General features: G+C 49.2%; 1 protein-coding gene across 2 annotated transcripts in view; it reads left to right on the top strand.

Moving 5' to 3' along the window:
• Positions 1-12468: 12468 nt before the first annotated feature.
• Positions 12469-23118, top strand: part of LOC139411769 (tropomodulin-3-like) — a 47740-nt gene continuing 37090 nt past the window's right edge. The window contains exon 1 of one of the 2 annotated variants that reach the window (XR_011634640.1): positions 12469-12649. The gene's annotated coding sequence lies outside the window, so the exon portion shown is untranslated. The remainder of the gene's footprint in view (positions 12650-23118) is intronic. The other variant, XM_071158501.1, reaches the window with a different exon arrangement.

Here is a 23118-nt window from a genome sequence, read left to right as displayed (position 1 = left end):
GTCTGCTGAGACATATAGAACCACTCTGTTGGGACACTCCACAGTCTGCTGAGACATATAGAAGAAGACCACTCTGTTGGGACACTCCACAGTCTGCTGAGACATATAGAAGAAGACCGCTCTGTTGGGACACTCCACAGTCTGCTGAGACATATAGAACCACTCTGTTGGGACACTCCACAGTCTGCTGAGACATATAGAAGAAGACCATTCTGTTGGGACACTCCACAGTCTGCTGAGACATATAGAAGAAGACCACTCTGTTGGGACACTCCACAGTCTGCTGAGACATATAGAACCACTCTGCTGGGACACTCCACAGTCTGCTGAGACATATAGAAGAAGACCACTCTGTTGGGACACTCCACAGTCTGCTGAGACATATAGAAGAAGACCACTCTGTTGGGACACTCCACAGTCTGCTGAGACATATAGAAGACCACTCTGTTGGGACACTCCACAGTCTGCAGAGACATATAGAAGAAGACCACTCTGTTGGGACACTCCACAGTCTGTTGAGACATATAGAACCACTCTGTTGGGACACTCCACAGTCTGCTGAGACATATAGAAGAAGACCACTCTGTTGGGACACTCCACAGTCTGCTGAGACATATAGAACCACTCTGCTGGGACACTCCACAGTCTGCTGAGACATATAGAAGAAGACCACTCTGCTGGGACACTCCACAGTCTGCTGAGACATATAGAACCACTCTGTTGGGACACTCCACAGTCTGCTGAGACATATAGAAGAAGACCACTCTGTTGGGACACTCCACAGTCTGCTGAGACATATAGAAGAAGACCACTCTGTTGGGACACTCCACAGTCTGCTGAGACATATAGAAGAAGACCACTCTGTTGGGACACTCCACAGTCTGCTGAGACATATAGAAGAAGACCACTCTGCTGGGACACTCCACAGTCTGCTGAGACATATAGAAGACCACTCTGTTGGGACACTCCACAGTCTGCTGAGACATATAGAAGAAGACCACTCTGTTGGGACACTCCACAGTCTGCTGAGACATATAGAACCACTCTGTTGGGACACTCCACAGTCTGCTGAGACATATAGAAGAAGACCACTCTGCTGGGACACTCCACAGTCTGCTGAGACATATATAACCACTCTGTTGGGACACTCCACAGTCTGCTGAGACATATAGAACCACTCTGTTGGGACACTCCACAGTCTGCTGAGACATATATAACCACTCTGTTGGGACACTCCACAGTCTGCTGAGACATATAGAAGAAGACCACTCTGTTGGGACACTCCACAGTCTGCTGAGACATATAGAACCACTCTGCTGGGACACTCCACAGTCTGCTGAGACATATAGAAGACCACTCTGTTGGGACACTCCACAGTCTGCTGAGACATATAGAAGAAGACCACTCTGTTGGGACACTCCACAGTCTGCTGAGACATATAGAAGACCACTCTGTTGGGACACTACAGTCTGCTGAGACATATAGAAGAAGACCACTCTGTTAGGACACATTACATTTGACCAGAGCCCAATGGGTCCTGGTATAAAGTAGTCCACTGTATAAGCAATATGGTGTTATTGGGGACACAGTCATCTCTCAGAGAGAGAAAAAGAGAGAGAGACGTGGTTATCTCTACCTTGCTACCATGAAAAGACTTCCACCCTGCTTCCATACAGAGGGTAAACGCAAGTATTTCTTGTGACTGTGCCTCAAAACCAAATGTTTATTTGGCCCACCACTCCACCCTGGACTTGAACAGCCTCTTATGACCAGGTCCACCTATACAAGGCAGCAGTGCCCACCTTCGCTCGGACCCTAAAGGACATCGCCCTCAAACGCAGCCCCAACACTTCACACAGGAGCAGCAGATCAATAGACACCCCGCCCAGACCAGCAAGACACTCTGCCAGACCTGCGGGACCCCCCCCCCCCCCCCACACACACACACTGGGAGGACCTACATCCAACCTATGCCCCTCCTGACCACCCCATACACTCCACTCCCGCAAAGAGGGCCTCAACATGAAAGTCACACATATGCCCAGGCAGTGAGCAGGCAAACAGGCCCATCCCCCACTCTTACACTAGCCCAAGCCAATGGCATGTACCAGATGCTCAGCAGGCCCAACCCCCACTCTTACACTAGCCCAAGCCAATGGCATGTACCAGATGCTCAGCAGGCCCAACCCCCACTCTTAAACTAGCCCAAGCCAATGGCATGTACCAGATGTTCAGCAGGCCCATCCCCCACTCTTACACTAGCCCAAGCCAATGGCATGTACCAGATGCTCAGCAGGCCCAACCCCCACTCTTACACTCGCCCAAGCCAATGGCATGTACCAGATGCTCAGCAGGCCCAACCCCCACTCTTACACTAGCCCAAGCCAATGGCATGTACCAGATGCTCAGCAGGCCCATCCCCCACTCTTACACTAGCCCAAGCCAATGGCATGTACCAGATGCTCAGCAGGCCCATCCCCCACTCTTACACTAGCCCAAGCCAATGGCATGTACCAGATGCTCAGCAGGCTCTGCTCACACTTACTGACCTGAGGCCAAACCACACAACTAACAACATTGGACACTTTATGGAATACAAAGAATTCACTATCTCATCCTGGAATATCCAAGGCTTGAGGTCATCTACCTTTGGCCTAAAGAGCAGGAACCTGGACTTCATCAAAGAAATTGGAAATAGAGACATTGTCATCCTACAAGAAACCTGGTATAGAGGAGACAGACCCACTGGTTGCCCTCTAGGTTACAGAGAGCTGGTAGTCCCATCCACCAAACTACCAGGTGTGAAACATGGTATAGAGGAGACAGACCCACTGGTTGCCCTCTAGGTTACAGAGAGCTGGTAGTCCCATCCACCAAACTACCAGGTGTGAAACAGGGAAGGGACTCAGAGGGAATGCTCATTTGGTATGGAGCAGACCTAACTCACTCTATTAAATGAATCAAAACAGGAACATTTTACATTTGGCTAGAAATTCAAAAGGAAATTATGTCCTCCTGTGTGCTACCTATATCCCCACACTTTAATGGAGACAGCTTCTCCATCCTGGAGGGGGAACTCAATCATTTCCAGGCCCAGGGACATGTACTAGTCTGTGGCGACCTAAATGCCAGAACCGGACAAGAACCTGACACCCTCAGCACACAGGGGAACAAACACATGCCTGCAGGTGACAGCATTCCCTCCCCCATATGCCCTCCTAGACACAACTACGACAACATAACCAACAAAAATGGGTCACAACTCCTGCAGCTCTGTCGCACGCTGGGTATGTACATAGTCAATGGCAGGCTTCGAGGGGGCTCCTATGGTAGATACACCTATAGCTCATCTCTTGGCAGTAGTACTGTAGACTACTTTATCACTGACCTCAACCCAGAGTCTCTCAGAGCGTTCACAGTCAGCCCACTGACACCCCTATCAGACCACAGCAAAATCACAGTCTACTTGAACAGAGCAATACTCAATCATGAGGCATCAAAGCCAAAGGAACTAAGTAACATTAAGAAATGCTATAGATGGAAGGAATGTAGTGTGGAAACCTACCAAAAAACAATTAGGCAACAACAAATTCAATCCCTTGTAGACAATTTCCTGAGTAAAACGTTCCACTGTAATAGTGAAGGTGTAAACTTGGCAGTAGAAAATCTTAACAGTATATTTGACCTCTCAGCTTCCCTATCAAATCTAAAAATCTCAAATAGAAAACCGAAGAAAATTAACAATAATGACAAATGGTTTGATGAAGAATGCAAAAACCTAAGAAAGAAATTGAGAAACCTGTCCAACCAAAAACATAGAGACCCAGAAAACCAGAGTCTACGCCTTCACTATGGTGAATCACTAAAACAGTACAGAAATACACTACGGAAAAAGAAGGAACAGCTCATCAGAAATCCCTCTAACCACTTCTGGGAAAATTAGAAAACACTAAACAGACAACAACACAAAGAATTATCTATCCAAAACGGAGACGTATGGGTAAACCACTTCTCCAATCTGTTTGGCTCTATAACAAAGAATAAAGAGCAAAAACATATACATGATCAAATACAAATCTTAGCATCACCTATTAAAGACTCCCAGAACCCACTGGATTCACCAATTACATGGAATGAACTACAGGACAAAACACAAACCCTCCAACCCAAAAAGGCCTGTGGTGTTGATGGTATCCTTAATGAAATGATCAAATATACAGACAACAAATTCCAATTGGCTATACTTAAACTCTTTAACATCATCCTTAGCTCTGGCATCTTCCCCAATATTTGGAAGCAAGGACTGATCACCCAAATCCACAAAAGTAGAGAAAATTTGACCCCAATAACTACCGTGGGATATGCATCAACAGCAACCTTAGGAAAACCTTAGCAAAAAACTCACACACATTTCTTTCCACAGGGCCGTGGGGTGAGACAGGGATGCAGCTTAAGCCCCACCCTCTTCAACATACAGTATATACCAACGAATTGGCGAGGGCACTAGAACAGTCTGCAGCACCTGGCCTCACCCTACTAGAATCTGAAGTCAAATGTCTACTGTTTGCTGATGATCTGGTGCTTCTGTCACCAACCAAGGAGGGCCTACAGCAGCACCTAGATCTTCTGCACAGATTCTGTCAGACCTGGGCCCTGACAGTAAATCTCAGTAAGACCAAAATAATGGTGTTCCAAAAAAGTTCCAGTCGCCAGGACCACAAATACAAATTCCATCTAGACACCGTTGCCGTAGAGCACAAAAAACTATACATACCTCGGCCTAAACATCAGCGCCACAGGTAACTTCCACAAAGCTGTGAACGATCTGAGAGACAAGGCAAGAAGGGCATTCTATGCCATCAAAAGGAACATACATTTCAACATACCAAATAGGATCTGGCTAAAATACTTGAATCAGTTATAGAACCCATTGCCCTTTATGGTTATGAGGTCTGGGGTCCGCTCACCAACCAAGATTTCACAAAATGGGACAAACACCAAATTGAGACTCTGCATGCAGAATTCTGCAAAAACATCCTCTGTGTACAACGTAAAACACCAAATAATGCATGCAGAGCAGAATTAGGCCGATACCCGCTCATGATCAAAATCCAGAAAAGAGATGTTAAATTCTACAACCACCTAAAGGAAGTGATTCCCAAACCTTCCATAACAAAGCCAACACCTACAGAGAGATGAACCTGGAGAAGACTCCCCTAAGCAAGCTGGTCCTGGGGCTCTGTTCACAAACACACCCCACAGAGCCCCAGGACAGCAACACAATTAGACCCAACCAAATCATGAGAAAACAAAAGATAACTACTTGACACATTGGAAAGAATTAACAAAAAAACAGAGCAAACTAGAATGATATTTGGCCCTAAACAGAGAGTACACAGTTGCAGAATACCTGATCACTGTGACTGACTCAAACTTAAGGAAAGCCATGTCTATGTACAGACTCAGTGAGCATAGCCTTGCTATTGAGAAAGGCCGCCGTAGGCAGACATGGCTCTCAAGAGAAGACAGGCTATGTGCTCACTGCCCACAAAATGAGGTGGACACTGAGCTAAACTTTCTAACCTCCTGTCCAATGTATGACCATATTAGAGACACATATTTCCCTCAGATTACACAGACCCACAAAAAATGTGAAAACAAATCCAATTTTGATGATCTCCCATATCTACTGGGTGAAATTCCACAGTGTGCATCACAGCAGCAAGATTTGTGACCTGTTGCCACGAGAAAAGGGCAACCAGTGAAAAACAAACACCATTGTAAATACAACCCATATTTATGCTTCTTTGTACATACACTGTATATATACGTAATGACATTTGTAATGTCTTTATTGTTTTGAAACTTCTGTATGTGTAATGTTTACTGTTAATTTCTATTGTTTACTTCACTTTTTTATATCTACCTCACTTGCTTTGTCAATGTTAACACGTTTCCCATGCCAATAAAGCCCCTTTAATTGAATTGAATTGAGAGAGAGATAGAGAGAGAGAGAGAGAGAGAAAGAGAAAGAGACAGAGCGCACCAGGCCTGGCTTGGTGTGCTGTGCTGGCATGCCATTGACGAACCACAGGGTGCTCCTCTCCTCTCTGCTTGGCATGGGAACACAACAGACTCCTACCAAGTCTTGGAGACAGTACTACTACAATACTACAGTACTGCCTCTCATAAACACTACAAAGACCCATTCAGACCCACAGCACTGGCACTGAGAAACTATTGGAAGCCTACGTCCCAAATGGCACACTATTCCCTATACAGTAGTGCACTACTTTTGACCAGAGCCCTATTCCCTATACAGTAGTGCACTACTTTTGACCAGAGCCCTATTCCCTATACAGTAGTGCACTACTTTTGACCAGAGCACTATTCCCTATACAGTAGTGCACTACTTTTGACCAGAGCCCTATTCCCTATACAGTAGTGCACTACTTTTGACCAGAGCCCTATTCCCTATACAGTAGTGCACTACTTTTGACCAGAGCCCTATTCCCTATACAGTAGTGCACTACTTTTGACCAGAGCCCTATTCCCTATACAGTAGTGCACTACTTTTGACCAGAGCCCTATTCCCTATACAGTAGTGCACTACTTTTGACCAGAGCCCTATTCCCTATACAGTAGTGCACTACTTTTGACCAGAGCCCTATTCCCTATACAGTAGTGCACTACTTTTGACCAGAGCCCTATTCCCTATACTGTAGTGCACTACCTTTGACCAGAGCCCTATTCCCTATACAGTAGTGCACTACTTTTGACCAGGAGCCATTTGTGATGCAGATGTACGGTACGTAGATGAATCCCTATCTGCTCTGTTAGGTGACATCCTCCTCTCTCCTCAGGAGATGTGGTTAGTCTCTCTCCTCAGGAGATGTGGTTAGTCTCTCTCCTCAGGAGATGTGGTTTGTCTTCATGATAAATGTGGTTAGAGTCTCTCTCCTCAGGAGATGTGGTTAGAGTCTCTCTCCTCAGGAGATGTGGTTAGAGTCTCTCTCCTCAGGAGATGTGGTTAGAGTCTCTCTCCTCAGGAGATGTGGTTAGAGTCTCTCTCCTCAGGAGATGTGGTTAGTCTCTCTCCTCAGGAGATGTGGTTTGATCTTCATGATAAATGTGGTTAGAGTCTCTCTCAGGAGATGTGGTTTGTCTTCATGATAAATGTGGTTAGAGTCTCTAGAGATTGTATTAAATAACTCATTTAGTCATAGAACATCATTCTGTGGTTGGAGGAGCCGGTTCTCAGTACCGACCGTACAGACCGCTATGAAGCATCCCTGTTACAGGGACATAGAGGAGAGCTGACCATGGTTTGGTTTGAATGACAGCTGGTGATTGTAGAGTCGGTAGCCCTACTGTTAACACAGTCAGTCAGTCTGTTGGTCTACAGTAACACAGTCAGTCTGTCTGTAGATCTACAGTAACACAGTCAGTCTGTCTGTAGGTCTACAGTAACACAGTCAGTCTGTCTGTTGGCCAACAGTAACACAGTCAGTCAGTCTGTTGGTCAACAGTAACACAGTCAGTCAGTCTGTAGATCTACAGTAACACAGTCAGTCTGTAGATCTACAGTAACACAGTCAGTCAGTATGTAGATCTACAGTAACACAGTCAGTCAGTCTGTAGATCTACTGTAACACAGTCAGTCAGTCTGTAGATCTACAGTAACACAGTCAGTCAGTCTGTAGATCTACAGTAACACAGTCAGTCAGTCTGTAGATCTACAGTCACACAGTCAGTCAGTCTGTAGATCTACTGTAACACAGTCAGTCAGTCTATAGATCTACAGTAACACAGTCAGTCTGTGTCACGTTCTGACCTCTATTTCCTTTGTTTTGCATTTATTTAGTATGGTCAGGGCGTGAGTTGGGTGGGCAGTCTATGTTTGTTTTTCTATGTTTTGGGGCAGTTCTATGTTTTCGGCCTAGTATGGTTCTCAATCAGAGGCAGGTGTCATTGGTTGTCTCTGATTGAGAATCATACTTAGGTAGCCTGGGTTTCACTGTGTGTTGGTGGGTGATTGTTCCTGTCACTGTGTTTGTTGTCACAGGATAGGACTGTTTTGCGTTTTCACATTTCTTGTTTTTGTTAGTTTGTTCATGTGTAGTGATTTATTAAAACATGAATAACCACCACGCTGCGCTTTGGTCCGCTTCTCTTCCTCCTACAGACGAACGCCCTTACAGAATCACCCACCCTTAGACAACCTGGTGGTCCCGGGCTCCCCCAGGAACACCATATCGATACCGAATTTAGCGTGGACACCAGTTCGACATAGCGTGCTGCAGCCCAGAGCTCCTCAGCACACTTGATCCACCAACCTCAGCCTCCCAGTGACTTGGATTACAGGCACATGCCACAGCACCCGGCGGCAGCTCCCCGTACCAGGCTGTCTCTCCGGCCCATCCGTCCAGAGCCTTCCTCCTCTCCAGCGCTGCCGGAGTCTCCCGTCTGTCCGGCGCCTCTGCCGGAGCCTCCCGTCTGTCCGGCGCCTCTGCCGGAGCCTCCCGCCTGTCCGGCGCCTCTGCCGGAGCCTCCCGCCTGTCCGGCGCCTCTGCCGGAGCCTCCCGCCTGTCCGGCGCCTCTGCCGGAGCCTCCCGCCTGTCCGGCGCCTCTGCCGGAGCCTCCCGCCTGTCCGGCGCCTCTGCCGGAGCCTCCCGCCTGTCCGGCGCCTCTGCCGGAGCCTCCCGCCTGTCCGGCGCCTCTGCCGGAGCCTCCCGCCTGTCCGGCGCCTCTGCCGGAGCCTCCCGCCTGTCCGGCGCCTCTGCCGGAGCCTCCCGTCTGCCCAGCGCCAGCGCCGCCCGTCTGCCCAACGCCGCCAGCGCCGCCCGTCTGCCCAGCGCCGCCAGCGCCGCCCGTCTGCCCAACGCCGCCAGCGCCGCCCGTCTGCCCAGCGCCGCCAGCGCCGCCCGTCTGCCCAGCGCCGCCAGCGCCGCCCGTCTGCCCAGCGCCGCCAGTGCCGCCCGTCTGCCAGGGGCCGCCAGTGCCGCCCGTCTGCCAGGGGCCGCCAGTGCCGCCCGTCAGCCAGGGGCCGCCAGTGCCGCCCGTCAGCCAGGGGCCGCCAGTGCCGCCCGTCAGCCAGGGGCCGCCAGTGCCGCCCGTCAGCCAGGGGCCGCCAGTGCCGCCCGTCAGCCAGGGGCCGCCAGTGCCGCCCGTCAGCCAGGGGCCGCCAGTGCCGCCCGTCAGCCAGGGGCCGCCAGTGCCGCCCGTCAGCCAGGGGCCGCCAGTGCCGCCCGTCAGCCAGGGGCCGCCAGTGCCGCCCGTCAGCCAGGGGCCGCCAGTGCCGCCCGTCAGCCAGGGGCCGCCAGTCAGCCAGGGGCCGCCAGTGCCGCCAGTCAGCCAGGGGCCGCCAGTGCCGCCAGTCAGCCAGGGGCCGCCAGTGCCGCCAGTCAGCCAGGGGCCGCTAGAGCCCCTCCGCCCGGAGCAGCTGCCCCTCTGTCCCGAGCAGCTGTCCCTCTGTCCCGAGCAGCTGTCCCTCTGTCCCGAGCAGCTGTCCCTCTGTCCCGAGCAGCTGTCCCTCTGTCCCGAGCAGCTGTCCCTCTGTCCCGAGCAGCTGCTTCACCTCTGTCCCGAGCTGCCCCTCTGTCCCAAGCAGCCCCTCTGTCCAGTGGGGTCATTGAGAGGGGTGGGCATGGTGAGTAAGCCACGGAGGCGGACAATAAGGCGGACTGAGACAATGGCGAAGTGGGGTCCGCGTCCCGCGCCAGAGCCGCCACCGCGGACAGACGCCCACCCAGACCCTCCCCTATAGGTCAAGGTTTTGCGGCCGGAGTCCGCACCTTTGGGGGGGGGTACTGTCACGTTCTGACCTCTATTTCCTTTGTTTTGCATTTATTTAGTATGGTCAGGGCGTGAGTTGGGTGGGCAGTCTATGTTTGTTTTTCTATGTTTTGGGGCAGTTCTATGTTTTCGGCCTAGTATGGTTCTCAATCAGAGGCAGGTGTCATTAGTTGTCTCTGATTGAGAATCATACTTAGGTAGCCTGGGTTTCACTGTGTGTTGGTGGGTGATTGTTCCTGTCACTGTGTTTGTTGTCACAGGATAGGACTGTTTTGCGTTTTCACATTTCTTGTTTTTGTTAGTTTGTTCATGTGTAGTGATTTATTAAAACATGAATAACCACCACGCTGCGCTTTGGTCCGCTTCTCTTCCTCCTACAGACGAACGCCCTTACAGTCTGTCTGTAGGTCTACAGTAACACAGTCAGTCTGTCTGTAGATCTACAGTAACACAGTCAGTCTGTCTGTAGGTCTACTGTAAAACAGTCAGTCAGTCTGTAGGTCTACAGTAACACAGTCAGTCTGTCTGTAGATCTACAGTAACACAGTCAGTCAGTCTGTAGATCTACAGTAACACAGTCAGTCTGTCTGTAGGTCTACAGTAACACAGTCAGTCTGTCTGTAGGTCTACAGTAACACAGTCAGTCTGTCTGTAGGTCTACTGTAAAACAGTCAGTCAGTCTGTAGGTCTACAGTAACACAGTCAGTCTGTCTGTAGATCTACAGTAACACAGTCAGTCAGTCTGTAGATCTACAGTAACACAGTCAGTCAGTCTGTAGATCTACAGTAACACAGTCAGTCTGTCTGTAAATCTACAGTAACACAGTCAGTCAGTCTGTAAATCTACAGTAACACAGTCATTCAGTCTGTAGATCTACAGTAACACAGTCAGTCAGTCTGTAGATCTACAGTAACAGTCTGTCTGTACTGTAATGCTAACTGTCATAGTGTATGTCATGATAAAGTCCCCATCAGTCAGATCACTAAGAGGATGAGGTTCACTCTGCAGGGCCAGATGGCTCTCAGGAGGGAGTGGAAATGGACAAGATGTTATGACACCATCACACACACGCACGCGCACGCACACACCAGTGGAGGCTGCTGAGGGGAGGACGGCTCATAATAATGTCTGGAACGGAGTGAATGGAATGGCATCAAACACCTGGAAACCATGGAAACCATGGAAACCATGTGTTTGATGTATTTGACACCATTCCATCTTATTCCTCTCCAGACATTATCAGGAGCCTGTCCTCCCCAATTAAGGTGCCACCAACCTCCTGTGGTTGACACACACGCACCAACACAAGCACACTTGCGCACACACACTCGCGCACACACACACACACACACACACACACACACAAACACACAGAGACGGGTGTGCGCACAATCAGACGCACATACGCTCACACAAATTCACACCCAGTATGCAAACACACACGAATACACAAGCACAAGTGAACACACACACACACAATAATAATACATATAATATATGACTATGTAAAGGGGGGGAAACAATGGAGTTCTGTATTTCCAGCTGTAAATGTAACCTCTAACCTCCAGTCAGTCAGTCAGCTTTAGTGTCTTTGTCACCAAGCATCTGCAACTTCCGAGACCAGTTCTATTGCCAGAACAGTCTACTGTTACAGGGCTGAGAGAGAGAGAGAGAGAGAGAGAGACAGAGAGAGAGAGAGGGAGAGAGAGGGAGAGAGAGAGACAGAGAGAGAGAGAGAGAGAGACAGAGGGAGAGAGAGGGAGAGAGAGAGACAGAGAGAGAGACAGAGAGAGAGGCCACTCTAAAGTCTAAACAGCCAAGATGTCAATGGATGCATCGGTAGGTATAATCACATAGTTGTACACTTACATGACGGTTCTCTATACAGATGTTGAACATGGCAATCAGAAGCCCTGAAAACTGATCTGGGATTGTGTTGTATTGTTTCATTTCACCTTTAAAGTCCCATTGAGCTGAATATCTCTTTTACAAGAGAGCCCTGCATTCAGACAATTTATAAACACAACATTACGCAAATATACAAGATTACAGAATATAGTCAAGTCAAGTCAAGAGAAACAATCACATTCTTCAGCAAAGAGGTTCCTGATCAACAATGTGAACAGTCCAAGAGGCACTAGTAGATTTAGTCGTTCCATACATGGGGTGCAAAGAAACCAAAAGATGATTTACCCAAATCTGTGTAGACTGAAGGAATCTCCAGTTAGCCATCCCTGAGACCGGGTTTCGTCATTCCTACATCTAAAGTGTATTAATGATGTTAGGTATGGCAGAAGTTTATGTAAGAGAGCTTTAGAAATAAAAAGAGAGTAATTAATCGATCTACGTGACTTCAAGGATCAGCTTACTCTCCCCAAATCCTTACCATAACCACGTAGGAGAGACACAACAGACCTATACCTTAGATCAGTGTTTTCTAGGGCAACTTCATACCTTACTCTTCTTATTATTACCTCAGTGCTTACCGCTTGTCCTACATACCTTTGCGTGCGTCCTACATTGAAACCGCTGCTGATTGGTCCTTTGCTTATCAGAGGTGGGCTGACTCGTAGAAATGGAGAAAGCTCATTGGTCAGTGGTAGATCTCCTCTCCGTCTATTGGCTGAGTCGGCTTTCAGAGCTAGAGACCCAGCCGTACATTGGGTACTGTGTGCAGTGTCTCTCTTCCTGTGTTACCGCCCTTGGGGTGAGAAAGAAAGTGAGTAGCAGTGAAGCCTTCGTATTCATTGGAGCAGTACAGTAAGTATCTAGCTACTGTCATTTGATAGCTTGCGCCTTCTGGAGTGAACTGAAGACGTGTGGATTGAATTTGCCCAGTCGCTGTAGATTCAGGTGAGCATCCATCGAGGTTACACATTTGTGAATCGTTTTGCCCGCTATCTAACGTTAGATACAGCAATCGTGTGGCCATTTCACTATTTCGCTAGCCAGTTAGCTATCTGGCTATGCTACGTTAGCTGACGTTTCTTGCTTTTCGGTCTGCCAGTGAGTGATACAAGCTTGGTGTTTGTGTTGACAGATTTGGTAACTACCTAATGATCCGATGCGGATAAATCTGTGACTGATAGCTGTAGTTAGCCAGCTAGTTATGGGATGATGTTGGACTGTGTAGGCAGTTCAGGGGCGTATTCGTTACGGAAACTGTTTACCGTTTAACAGAACAAGACGGGAGTTTCTATTCGTTCGATTTGCTTCCGTTTAGGAAACGATTTGCAACAGAATGGGCGTAATGAATACGCCCTAGTTTACGTTTTCTTGCTCTCTCCTCTTATCTCCAATGTCTTTGGTAATAACTTTGTCACCATTGCCCTCTTAGCTCTGTTCCTCATCTCTAGTTAGCTAATCAGCTAAGTTAGTTACCTAGTTATATTATCAGACAGACAGTTAGTTACCTAGTTATTTCGACCAAATAAATCATCATTTATTTGGTCGAAATAGTCCGTAGCTACTGAATCAGAATTATATAGAAAACTGGTGAACTAAATAAATCTTCTTATTATACTAGCTAGATAGTAGGTAAATTAATTCACACTAACGTTACAGCTTGTATGTTTTAGGGCATTGCCAAATTAGTATTTGTTGTTGTTGATCAAGGTCCTACAGCATCGCTACAGGACCTGTGGACCACAGTACGCCACCTCCCTGTCGCAACAGGGCCGCGCCTGTCTGTCAAATCACAGTTTATTTGTCACATGCGCCGAGGACAACAGGTATAGACAGTCGTTCTCAGAACAACAAACCAATCCGTTTTGAAATTCACTCAGCTAGCTAGCTGCCCATCTTAACTATAAGGTTTTACAGAGGTGACTCAGTTAAACGTGGGTCTTGCTCAACTCAAATCGGCATGGTTGTCATGCATTTCAGACTGTTTACCGTGTGTGTGTGTGTGTGTGTGTGAGAGAGAGAGAAAGAAAGAAAAATAGCAGATGCGATGTGTGTGTGCGCGGGCACTTCCATTGTTAGTAGCAGCAGAAACAATGCCTCATGTCCTGTGATACACCCCTGGTTCAGCAGCCCTCTACAAAAGGTGCTTATTTAGTGGCTTCCAATCCTTATGTGCCACCTGAAAGACTGCATCCCTTATGTGGTCACAACACGGCTTTGTTCTGAATGCAGGGTGTGGCCCAAGCCGTCTAGGAAAGCCTTTATAAGGAAACGTGTGAGTTAGCCCAGGTGTGAAGTTGATCACAGGCACAGATCTACAATCAGCATGTCCCCTCCAGACCCTAAGCTTTACTGTTAAAGAGAAAAACACTAACTTCTGTCACTCCGCCCAGTCCTGGGGGACGGTTCTGTCACTCCGCCCAGTCCTGGGGGACAGTTCTGTCACTCCGCCCAGTCCTAGGGGACGGTTCTGTCATGCTGCCCAGTCCTGGGGGACGGTTCTGTCACGCTGCCCAGTCCTGGGGGACGGTTCTGTCACTCCGCCCAGTCCTGGGGGACGGTTCTGTCACTCCGCCCAGTCCTGGGGGACAGTAGTTCTGTCTGCAGTATAAAGACAAAGAGGTCATAGTGCCGTTCACTTGAGAGAGCGAGAGAGATGCCTTTTAGCAGACTTTCATCCAAGCGAGGAAAAGTGAGGGCAGTGTGTCTGCCTGTCTGCCTGTCTGCCTGTCTGCCTGCCTGCCTGCCTGTCTGCCTGCCTGCCTGCCTGTCTGCCTGTCTGTCTGTCTCCTACACGACAACAACAAATGCGTTAGCCACAGCTGATCCAGAGAAGGTTAACAGGCTCAGAGATGCCAACTCAGCATGTTGTATGTGTGTGAATATCAGCCTGTTAGCAGGATAATCAGGTCTGATACTGCTCAGCCGGTTCTACTTCTGTCCGCTCCAACAGAGGGAGAAATCAGCCTGTTGCATGATGCTCATACTTCTACCATTAGAGTTGGGAAGGTGTAATTATATAAATGGTTATTACACCAGATAGTGTTTGTGGGGGGAATTCTCTGCCATGTTGTTTCTGTTCGGTTTGAGGTTTGAGAGGACACTAACTTCTGTCACGCTACCCAGTCCTGGGGGACACTTCTGTCACGCTGCCCAGTCCTGGGGGACGGTTCTGTCACGCTGCCCAGTCCTGGGGGACGGTTCTGTCACGCTGCCCAGTCCTGGGGGACGGTTCTGTCACGCTGCCCAGTCCTGGGGGACACTTCTGTCACGCTGCCCAGTCCTGGGGGACACTTCTGTCACGCTGCCCAGTCCTGGGGGACGGTTCTGTCACGCTGCCCAGTCCTGGGGGACGGTTCTGTCACGCTGCCCAGTCCTGGGGGACACTTCTGTCACGCTGCCCAGTCCTGGGGGACGGTTCTGTCACGCTGCCCAGTCCTGGGGGACGGTTCTGTCACGCTGCCCAGTCCTGGGGGACGGTTCTGTCACGCTGCCCAGTCCTGGGGGACACTTCTGTCACGCTGCCCAGTCCTGGGGGACGGTTCTGTCACGCTGCCCAGTCCTGGGGGACACTTCTGTCACGCTGCCCAGTCCTGGGGGACGGTTCTGTCACGCTGCCCAGTCCTGGGGGACGGTTCTGTCACGCTGCCCAGTCCTGGGGGACACTTCTGTCACGCGTCTTGACTTCAACCCTCAAAGGTGCCTGTGTGTGTAGAGCCTGCAGACTGGGGGTAGTGAGGGGATAGTGTGTAGAGCCTACAGACTGGGGGTAGTGAGGGGATAGTGTGTAGAGCCTGCAGACTGGGGGTAGTGCGGGGATAGTGTGTAGAGCCTGCAGACTGGGGGTAGTGAGGGGATAGTGTGTAGAGCCTACAGACTGGGGGTAGTGAGGGGATAGTGTGTAGAGCCTGCAGACTGGGGGTAGTGCGGGGATAGTGTGTAGAGCCTGCAGACTGGGGGTAGTGAGGGGATAGTGTGTAGAGCCTGCAGACTGGGGGTAGTGCGGGGATAGTGTGTAGAGCCTGCAGACTGGGGGTAGTGAGGGGATAGTGTGTAGAGCCTGCAGACTGGGGGTAGTGTGGGGATAGTGTGTAGAGCCTGCAGACTGGGGGTAGTGCGGGGATAGTGTGTAGAGCCTGCAGACTGGGGGTAGTGAGGGGATAGTGTGTAGAGCCTGCAGACTGGGGGTAGTGAGGGGATAGTGTGTAGAGCCTGCAGGCTGGGGGTAGTGCGGGGATAGTGTGTAGAGCCTGCAGACTGGGGGTAGTGCGGGGATAGTGTGTAGAGCCTGCAGACTGGGGGTAGTGAGGGGATAGTGTGTAGAGCCTACAGACTGGGGGTAGTGAGGGGATAGTGTGTAGAGCCTGCAGACTGGGGGTAGTGAGGGGATAGTGTGTAGAGCCTGCAGACTGGGGGTAGTGAGGGGATAGTGTGTAGAGCCTGCAGACTGGGGGTAGTGAGGGGATAGTGTGTAGAGCCTGCAGACTGGGGGTAGTGAGGGGATAGTGTGTAGAGACTGGGGGTAGTGAGGGGATAGTGTGTAGAGCCTGCAGACTGGGGGTAGTGAGGGGATAGTGTGTAGAGCCTGCAGACTGTGGGTAGTGAGGGGATAGTGTGTAGAGCCTGCAGACTGGGGGTAGTGAAGGGATAGTGTGTAGAGCCTGCAGACTGGGGGTAGTGAGGGGATAGTGTGTAGAGCCTGCAGACTGTGGGTAGTGAGGGGATAGTGTGTAGAGACTGGGGGTAGTGAGGGGATAGTGTGTAGAGCCTGCAGACTGGGGGTAGTGAGGGGATAGTGTGTAGAGCCTGCAGACTGGGGGTAGTGAGGGGATAGTGTGTAGAGCCTGCAGACTGGGGGTAGTGAGGGGATAGTGTGTAGAGCCTGCAGACTGGGGGTAGTGAGGGGATAGTGTGTAGAGCCTGCAGACTGTGGGTAGTGAGGGGATAGTGTGTAGAGCCTGCAGACTGGGGGTAGTGAGGGGATAGTGTGTAGAGCCTGCAGACTGGGGGTAGTGAGGGGATAGTGTGTAGAGCCTGCAGACTGGGGGTAGTGAGGGGATAGTGTGTAGAGCCTGCAGACTGGGGGTAGTGAGGGGATAGTGTGTAGAGCCTGCAGACTGGGGGTAGTGAGGGGATAGTGTGTAGAGCCTGCAGACTGGGGGTAGTGAGGGGATAGTGTGTAGAGCCTGCAGACTGGGGGTAGTGAGGGGATAGTGTGTAGAGCCTGCAGACTGGGGGTAGTGAGGGGATAGTGTGTAGAGCCTGCAGACTGGGGGTAGTGAGGGGATAGTGTGTAGAGCCTGCAGACTGGGGGTAGTGAGGGGATAGAGGGAGACGTAGGAGAGTGAGAGGCAGACAGACGAGGAGGGGTAGAGGGAGACGTAAGAGAGAGAGAGGCAGAGAGACGAGGAGGGGTAGAGGGAGACGTAAGAGAGAGAGAGGCAGAGAGACGAGGAGGGGTAGAGGGAGACGTAGGAGAGAGAGAGGCAGAGAGACTAGGAGGGGTAGAGGGAGACGTAAGAGAGAGAGGCAGAGAGACGAGGAGGGGTAGAGGGAGACGTAGGAGAGAGAGAGAGGCAGACAGGGCAAGCCTCGGCTTTTTTAAAGTACCACTTTGTACCTCCTCCAACCCCACCTCCCTCAATCCACGTTTCATTTCATGTTTGTTGTTTTACCACCGCAGTGACGTCCCTGTCAGCATCTCATCCTTCCATTCCTCCCTCTTTACCTCACTCTCTCTCTCTTCCTCCTTGCCTCTCACCTCTGCTCCATCTGTTTTTCATCAGGCTCTGCCTTTCCCCAGCCACTCTAGAAGGGAGTGTCCCACACCAGCAGAGCAGAGAGGAGAACAGAGAAGAGAGCAGGACGGAGGAGGGTGTCCCACACCAGCAGAGCAGAGAGGAGAACAGAGAAGAGAGCAGGACGGAGGAGGGAGAGAAGAGAGCAGGACGGAGGAGGGAGGGAAAGAAGAGAACAGAGAAGAGAGCAGGACGGAGGAGGGAGGGAAAGAAGAGAACAGAGAAGAGAGCAGGACGGAGGGAGGGAAAGAAGAGAACAGAGAAGAGAGCAGGACGGAGGAGGGAGGGAAAGAAGAGAACAGAGAAGAGCAGGACGGAGGAGGGAGGGAAAGAAGAGAACAGAGAAGAGAGCAGGATGGAGGAGGGAGGGAAAGAAGAGAACAGAAGAGAGCAAGATGGAGGGAGGGATTGGAGGAGAGATATGAGGGGATATGGGAGAGATGAGGAGGAGAGATATGAGGGGATATGGGAGAGATGAGGAGGAGAGAAATGGGGGGATATGGGAGAGATGATAAGGAGAGATGATAAGGAGAGATATGAGGGGATATGGGAGAGATATGAGGGGATATGGGAGAGATAAGGAGAGATATGAGGGATATGGGAGAGCTGATAAGGAGATATATGGGAGAGATGATAAGGAGAGATATGAGGGGATAAGGAGAGATATGAGGGAATATGGGAGAGATGATAAGGAGAGATGAGGAGAGATATGAGGGGATATGGGAGAGATGATAAGGAGAGATGAGGGGATATGGGAGAGATGATAAGGATATATATGAGGGGATATGGGAGAGATGAGGAGGAGAGATGAGGGGATATGGGAGAGATGATAAGGATATATATGAGGGGATATGGGAGAGATGAGGAGGAGAGATGAGGGGATATGGGAGAGATGATAAGGATATATATGAGGGGATATGGGAGAGATGAGGAGGAGAGATATGAGGGGATATGGGAGAGATGAGGAGGAGAGATATGGGAGAGATGATAAGGAGAGATTTGAGGGAATATAGGAGAGATATGGGAGAGATGATGAGGAGAGAAACTAACCTCTCATATATCACCCTTAGGATAGTAAAGGAGAGATGATGAGAGATGAGGAGGAGAGATATAAGAGGTTAGTTTATCACCCCTAGGATAGTAAAGGAGAGATATGATAGAGATGATAAGGAGAGATGAGGAGGAGAGATGGGAGAGATGATAAGGAGAGATATGAGAGGTTAGTTTATCACTCCTCGGATAGTAAAGGAGAGATATGATAGAGATGATAAGGAGAGATGAGGAGGAGAGATATGGGAGAGATGATAGGGAGAGATGATAAGGAGAGATATGAGAGGTTAGTTTATCACCCCTCGGATAGTAAAGGTCGTTATCAAAAACACAATTCGTTGCAGACCGTTCAATTAGTCTGCTGGGGTCAAGAACCAGCTCTGCTAAAACCATTGACAACAACGTGCCGTTTCCAAGGAATTGTTAAATAAATGTTCCAACTATTTGGTTGTAATATCATCACGTCCTGAAGAGCACAGTCACAACTACACATTTAGAGCTAGCTAAGCAAACGTGTCATTTAGCTAGCTAAGCAAACGTGTCATTTAGCTAGCTAAGCAAACGTGTCATTTAGCTAGCTAAGCAAACGTGTCATTTAGCTAGCTAAGCAAACGTGTCATTTAGCTAGCTAAGCAAACGTGTCATTTAACTAGCTAAGCAAACGTGTCATTTAGCTTGCTTCATTAGAGATTAGGTGTTTGGAAAGAGCTTGACATCGGCAAGTTGTCGTCTTGGTAAAGTTGTCAGTCGGACTACTGTCACCACCACCATTGATATGACAAGCAAATCAAAGTGTATTTGGATATAGCCATCGAGTTGATCCCCTGACAGCTTGTCGTCGAGCCGTATCGACGTGATCTGTTGTTAGCTAGCGATCCAATTTGACGTGGTCCATCAGACAGTCTGTCAGCAGCGATGAAACACTCTGGAAAAACAACGTTGAAAAGGGGATACTGTTAGCTAATGTTGCTAGGTAGGCCGAGCTATGTCGCTCTGAGAAAAAAGTACATTAGTTCTACCTAACACGTAGTTTCTACCGGTAGCTGGCAAAGTAATCATTATGCGTCCTTCTGCTTGACATGTAGAGCCCACAGAGGGTGGGACACGTAGAGCCCACGGAGGGTGGGACACGTAGAGCCCAGGGAGGGTAAGACACGTAGAGCCCAGGGAGGTTTGGGACACGTAGAGCCCACGGAGGGTGGGACACGTAGAGCCCAGGGAGGTTTGGGACACGTAGAGCCCAGGGAGGTTTGGGACACGTAGAGCCCAGGGAGGTTTGGGACACGTAGAGCCCAGGGAGGTTTGGGACACGTAGAGCCCAGGGAGGTTTGGGACACGTAGAGCCCAGGGAGGTTTGGGACACGTAGAGCCCGCGGAGGGTGGGACACGTAGAGCCCAGGGAGGTTTGGGACACGTAGAGCCCAGGGAGGTTTGGGACACGTAGAGCCCAGGGAGGTTTGGGACACGTAGAGCCCGCGGAGGGTGGGACATGAACCTTAACCTCTCATACTTTTATTTTATATCACTCAAATATCCAATTAATGGTGGCCAGATACCCTTCACGTATCTGAAAATACATGATCAACTGATGTTTACTGATCATAAAACAGTTCCTTGCTGTATAACTCTGATGATAGAGATAAATGTGTACTTGTGACTGTGCCCTTCAGGATGTGATGATATTACAACCAAATAGTTACCATTTCTTTAACGTTCCCTGACACGCTGTTGTTTTAGTGGAGCTGATAGTTTCCTTGACCCCCCAGCAGCCGAATGGAACCCTCTGCACTGCATTGTGATGTTTCATTGACAACGTCCTATAGGTGGAGGATGTTCGAAGTACAGAACTCTCTCTCTGTCCCTGGGGTTGTGTTGTAATGTAATAACCCATTCTCCATTTCCTGCTCAACTCTCAACTTTAACATTACTCAACATCTCTCTCTCTCTCTCTCTCTGTCTATCTCTCTCTCTCTCTCTGTCTCTCTCTCTCGCTGAAGGACTACTGTGTAGAGGTCGACTGATTATGACTTTTCAACGCTGATACTGATTATTGGAGGACCAAAAAGAGCCGATACCGATTAATCAGACGATTTATATATATATATATTTGTATTAATGACAATTACAACAACACTGAATGAACACTTATTTTAACTTAATATAACACATAAATAAAATCAATTTAGTCTCAAATAAATAATGAAAAAAGTTCAATTTGGTTTAAATAATGCAAAAACAAAGTGTTGGAGAAGAAAGTAAAAGTGCAATATGTGCCATGTAAGAAAGCTAACGTTTAAGTTCCTTGCTCAGAACATGAGAACATATGAAAGCTGGTGGTTCCTTTTAACATGACTCTTCAATATTCCCAGGTAAGAAGTTTTAGGTTGTAGTTATTATAGGACTATTTCTCTCTATACCATTTCTATTTCATTAACCTTTGACTATTGGATGTTCTTATAGAAACTATAGTATTGCCAGCCTAATCTTGGGAGTTGATAGACTTGAAGTCATAAACAGCGATGTGCTTGCGAAAAGCTGCTGGCAAACGGAGGAAAGTGCTGTTTGAATGAATGCTTACGAGCCTGCTGCTGCCTACTACCGCTCAGTCAGACTGCTCTATCAAATCATAGACTTAATTATAATATAATAACGCACAGAAATACGAGCCTTCGGTCATTAATATGGTCAAATCTGGAAACTATCATTTCGAAAACAAGACGTTTATTCTTTCAGTGAAATCAGGAACCGTTCCATATTTTATCTAACGGGTGGCATCCATAAGTCTAAATATTGCTGTTACATTGCACAACCTTCAATGTTATGTCATAATTATGTAAAATTCTGGCAAATTAATTACGGTCTTTGTTAGGAGGAAATGGTCTTCACACAGTTCACAACGAGCCAGGCGGCCCAAACTGCTGCATATACCCGACTCTGCTGCATATACCCTGACTCTGCTGCATATACCCTGACCCTGCTGCATATACCCTGACCCTGCTGCATATACCCTGACCCTGCTGCATATACCCTGACCCTGCTGCATATACCCTGACTCTGCTGCATATACCCTGACTCTGCTGCGTATACCCTGACTCTGCTGCATATACCCTGACTCTGCTGCGTATACCCTGACTCTGCTGCATATACCCTGACCCTGCTGCATATACCCTGACCCTGCTGCATATACCCTGACTCTGCTGCATATACCCTGACTCTGCTGCGTATACCCTGACTCTGCTGCATATACCCTGACTCTGCTGCATATACCCTGACCCTGCTGCATATACCCTGACTCTGCTGCATATACCCTGACTCTGCTGCATATACCCTGACTCTGCTGCATATACCCTGACTCTGCTGCATATACCCTGACTCTGCTGCATATACCCCGACTCTGCTGCATATACCCTGACTCTGCTGCATATACCCTGACTCTGCTGCGTATACCCGACTCTGCTGCATATACCCTGACTCTGCTGCGTATACCCGACTCTGCTGCGTATACCCTGACTCTGCTACAGTTTCTACTGACCTTGTGGAAGTCCCTGTACATCTGGACAGTTTCTCCTGACCTTGTGAAGTCCCTGTATATCTGGACAGTTTCTCCTGACCTTGTGAAGTCCCTGTATATCTGGACAGTTTCTCCTGACCTTGTGAAGTCCCTGTACATCTGGACAGTTTCTCCTGACCTTGTGAAGTCCCTGTACATCTGGACAGTTTCTCCTGACCCTGTGGAAGTCCCTGTACATCTGGACAGTTTCTCCTGACCTTGTGAAGTCCCTGTACATCTGGACAGTTTCTCCTGACCTTGTGAAGTCCCTGTATATCTGGACAGTTTCTCCTGACCCTGTGGAAGTCCCTGTATATCTGGACAGTTTCTCCTGACCTTGTGAAGTCCCTGTACATCTGGACAGTTTCTCCTGACCTTGTGAAGTCCCTGTACATCTGGACAGTTTCTCCTGACCCTGTGGAAGTCCCTGTACATCTGGACAGTTTCTCCTGACCCTGTGGAAGTCCCTGTACATCTGGACAGTTTCTCCTGACCCTGTGGAAGTCCCTGTACATCTGGACAGTTTCTCCTGACCTTGTGAAGTCCCTGTATATATGGACAGTTTCTCCTGACCTTGTGAAGTCCCTGTATATCTGGACAGTTTCTCCTGACCCTGTGGAAGTCCCTGTACATCTGGACAGTTTCTCCTGACCTTGTGAAGTCCCTGTACATCTGGACAGTTTCTCCTGACCTTGTGAAGTCCCTGTACATCTGGACAGTTTCTCCTGACCTTGTGAAGTCCCTGTATATCTGGACAGTTTCTCCTGACCTTGTGAAGTCCCTGTACATCTGGACAGTTTCTCCTGACCTTGTGAAGTCCCTGTACATCTGGACAGTTTCTACTGACCTTGTGGAAGTCCCTGTACATCTGGACAGTTTCTCCTGACCTTGTGAAGTCCCTGTATATCTGGACAGTTTCTCCTGACCTTGTGAAGTCCCTGTATATCTGGACAGTTTCTCCTGACCTTGTGAAGTCCCTGTACATCTGGACAGTTTCTCCTGACCTTGTGAAGTCCCTG

The sequence above is a fragment of the Oncorhynchus clarkii genome, chromosome 6 (assembly GCF_045791955.1).
Source record: "Oncorhynchus clarkii lewisi isolate Uvic-CL-2024 chromosome 6, UVic_Ocla_1.0, whole genome shotgun sequence".
Lineage (NCBI taxonomy): Eukaryota > Metazoa > Chordata > Actinopteri > Salmoniformes > Salmonidae > Oncorhynchus > Oncorhynchus clarkii.
The sequence above is the reverse complement of the archived record's forward strand: the minus strand, read 5'-3'. Positions and strand labels throughout refer to the sequence as shown.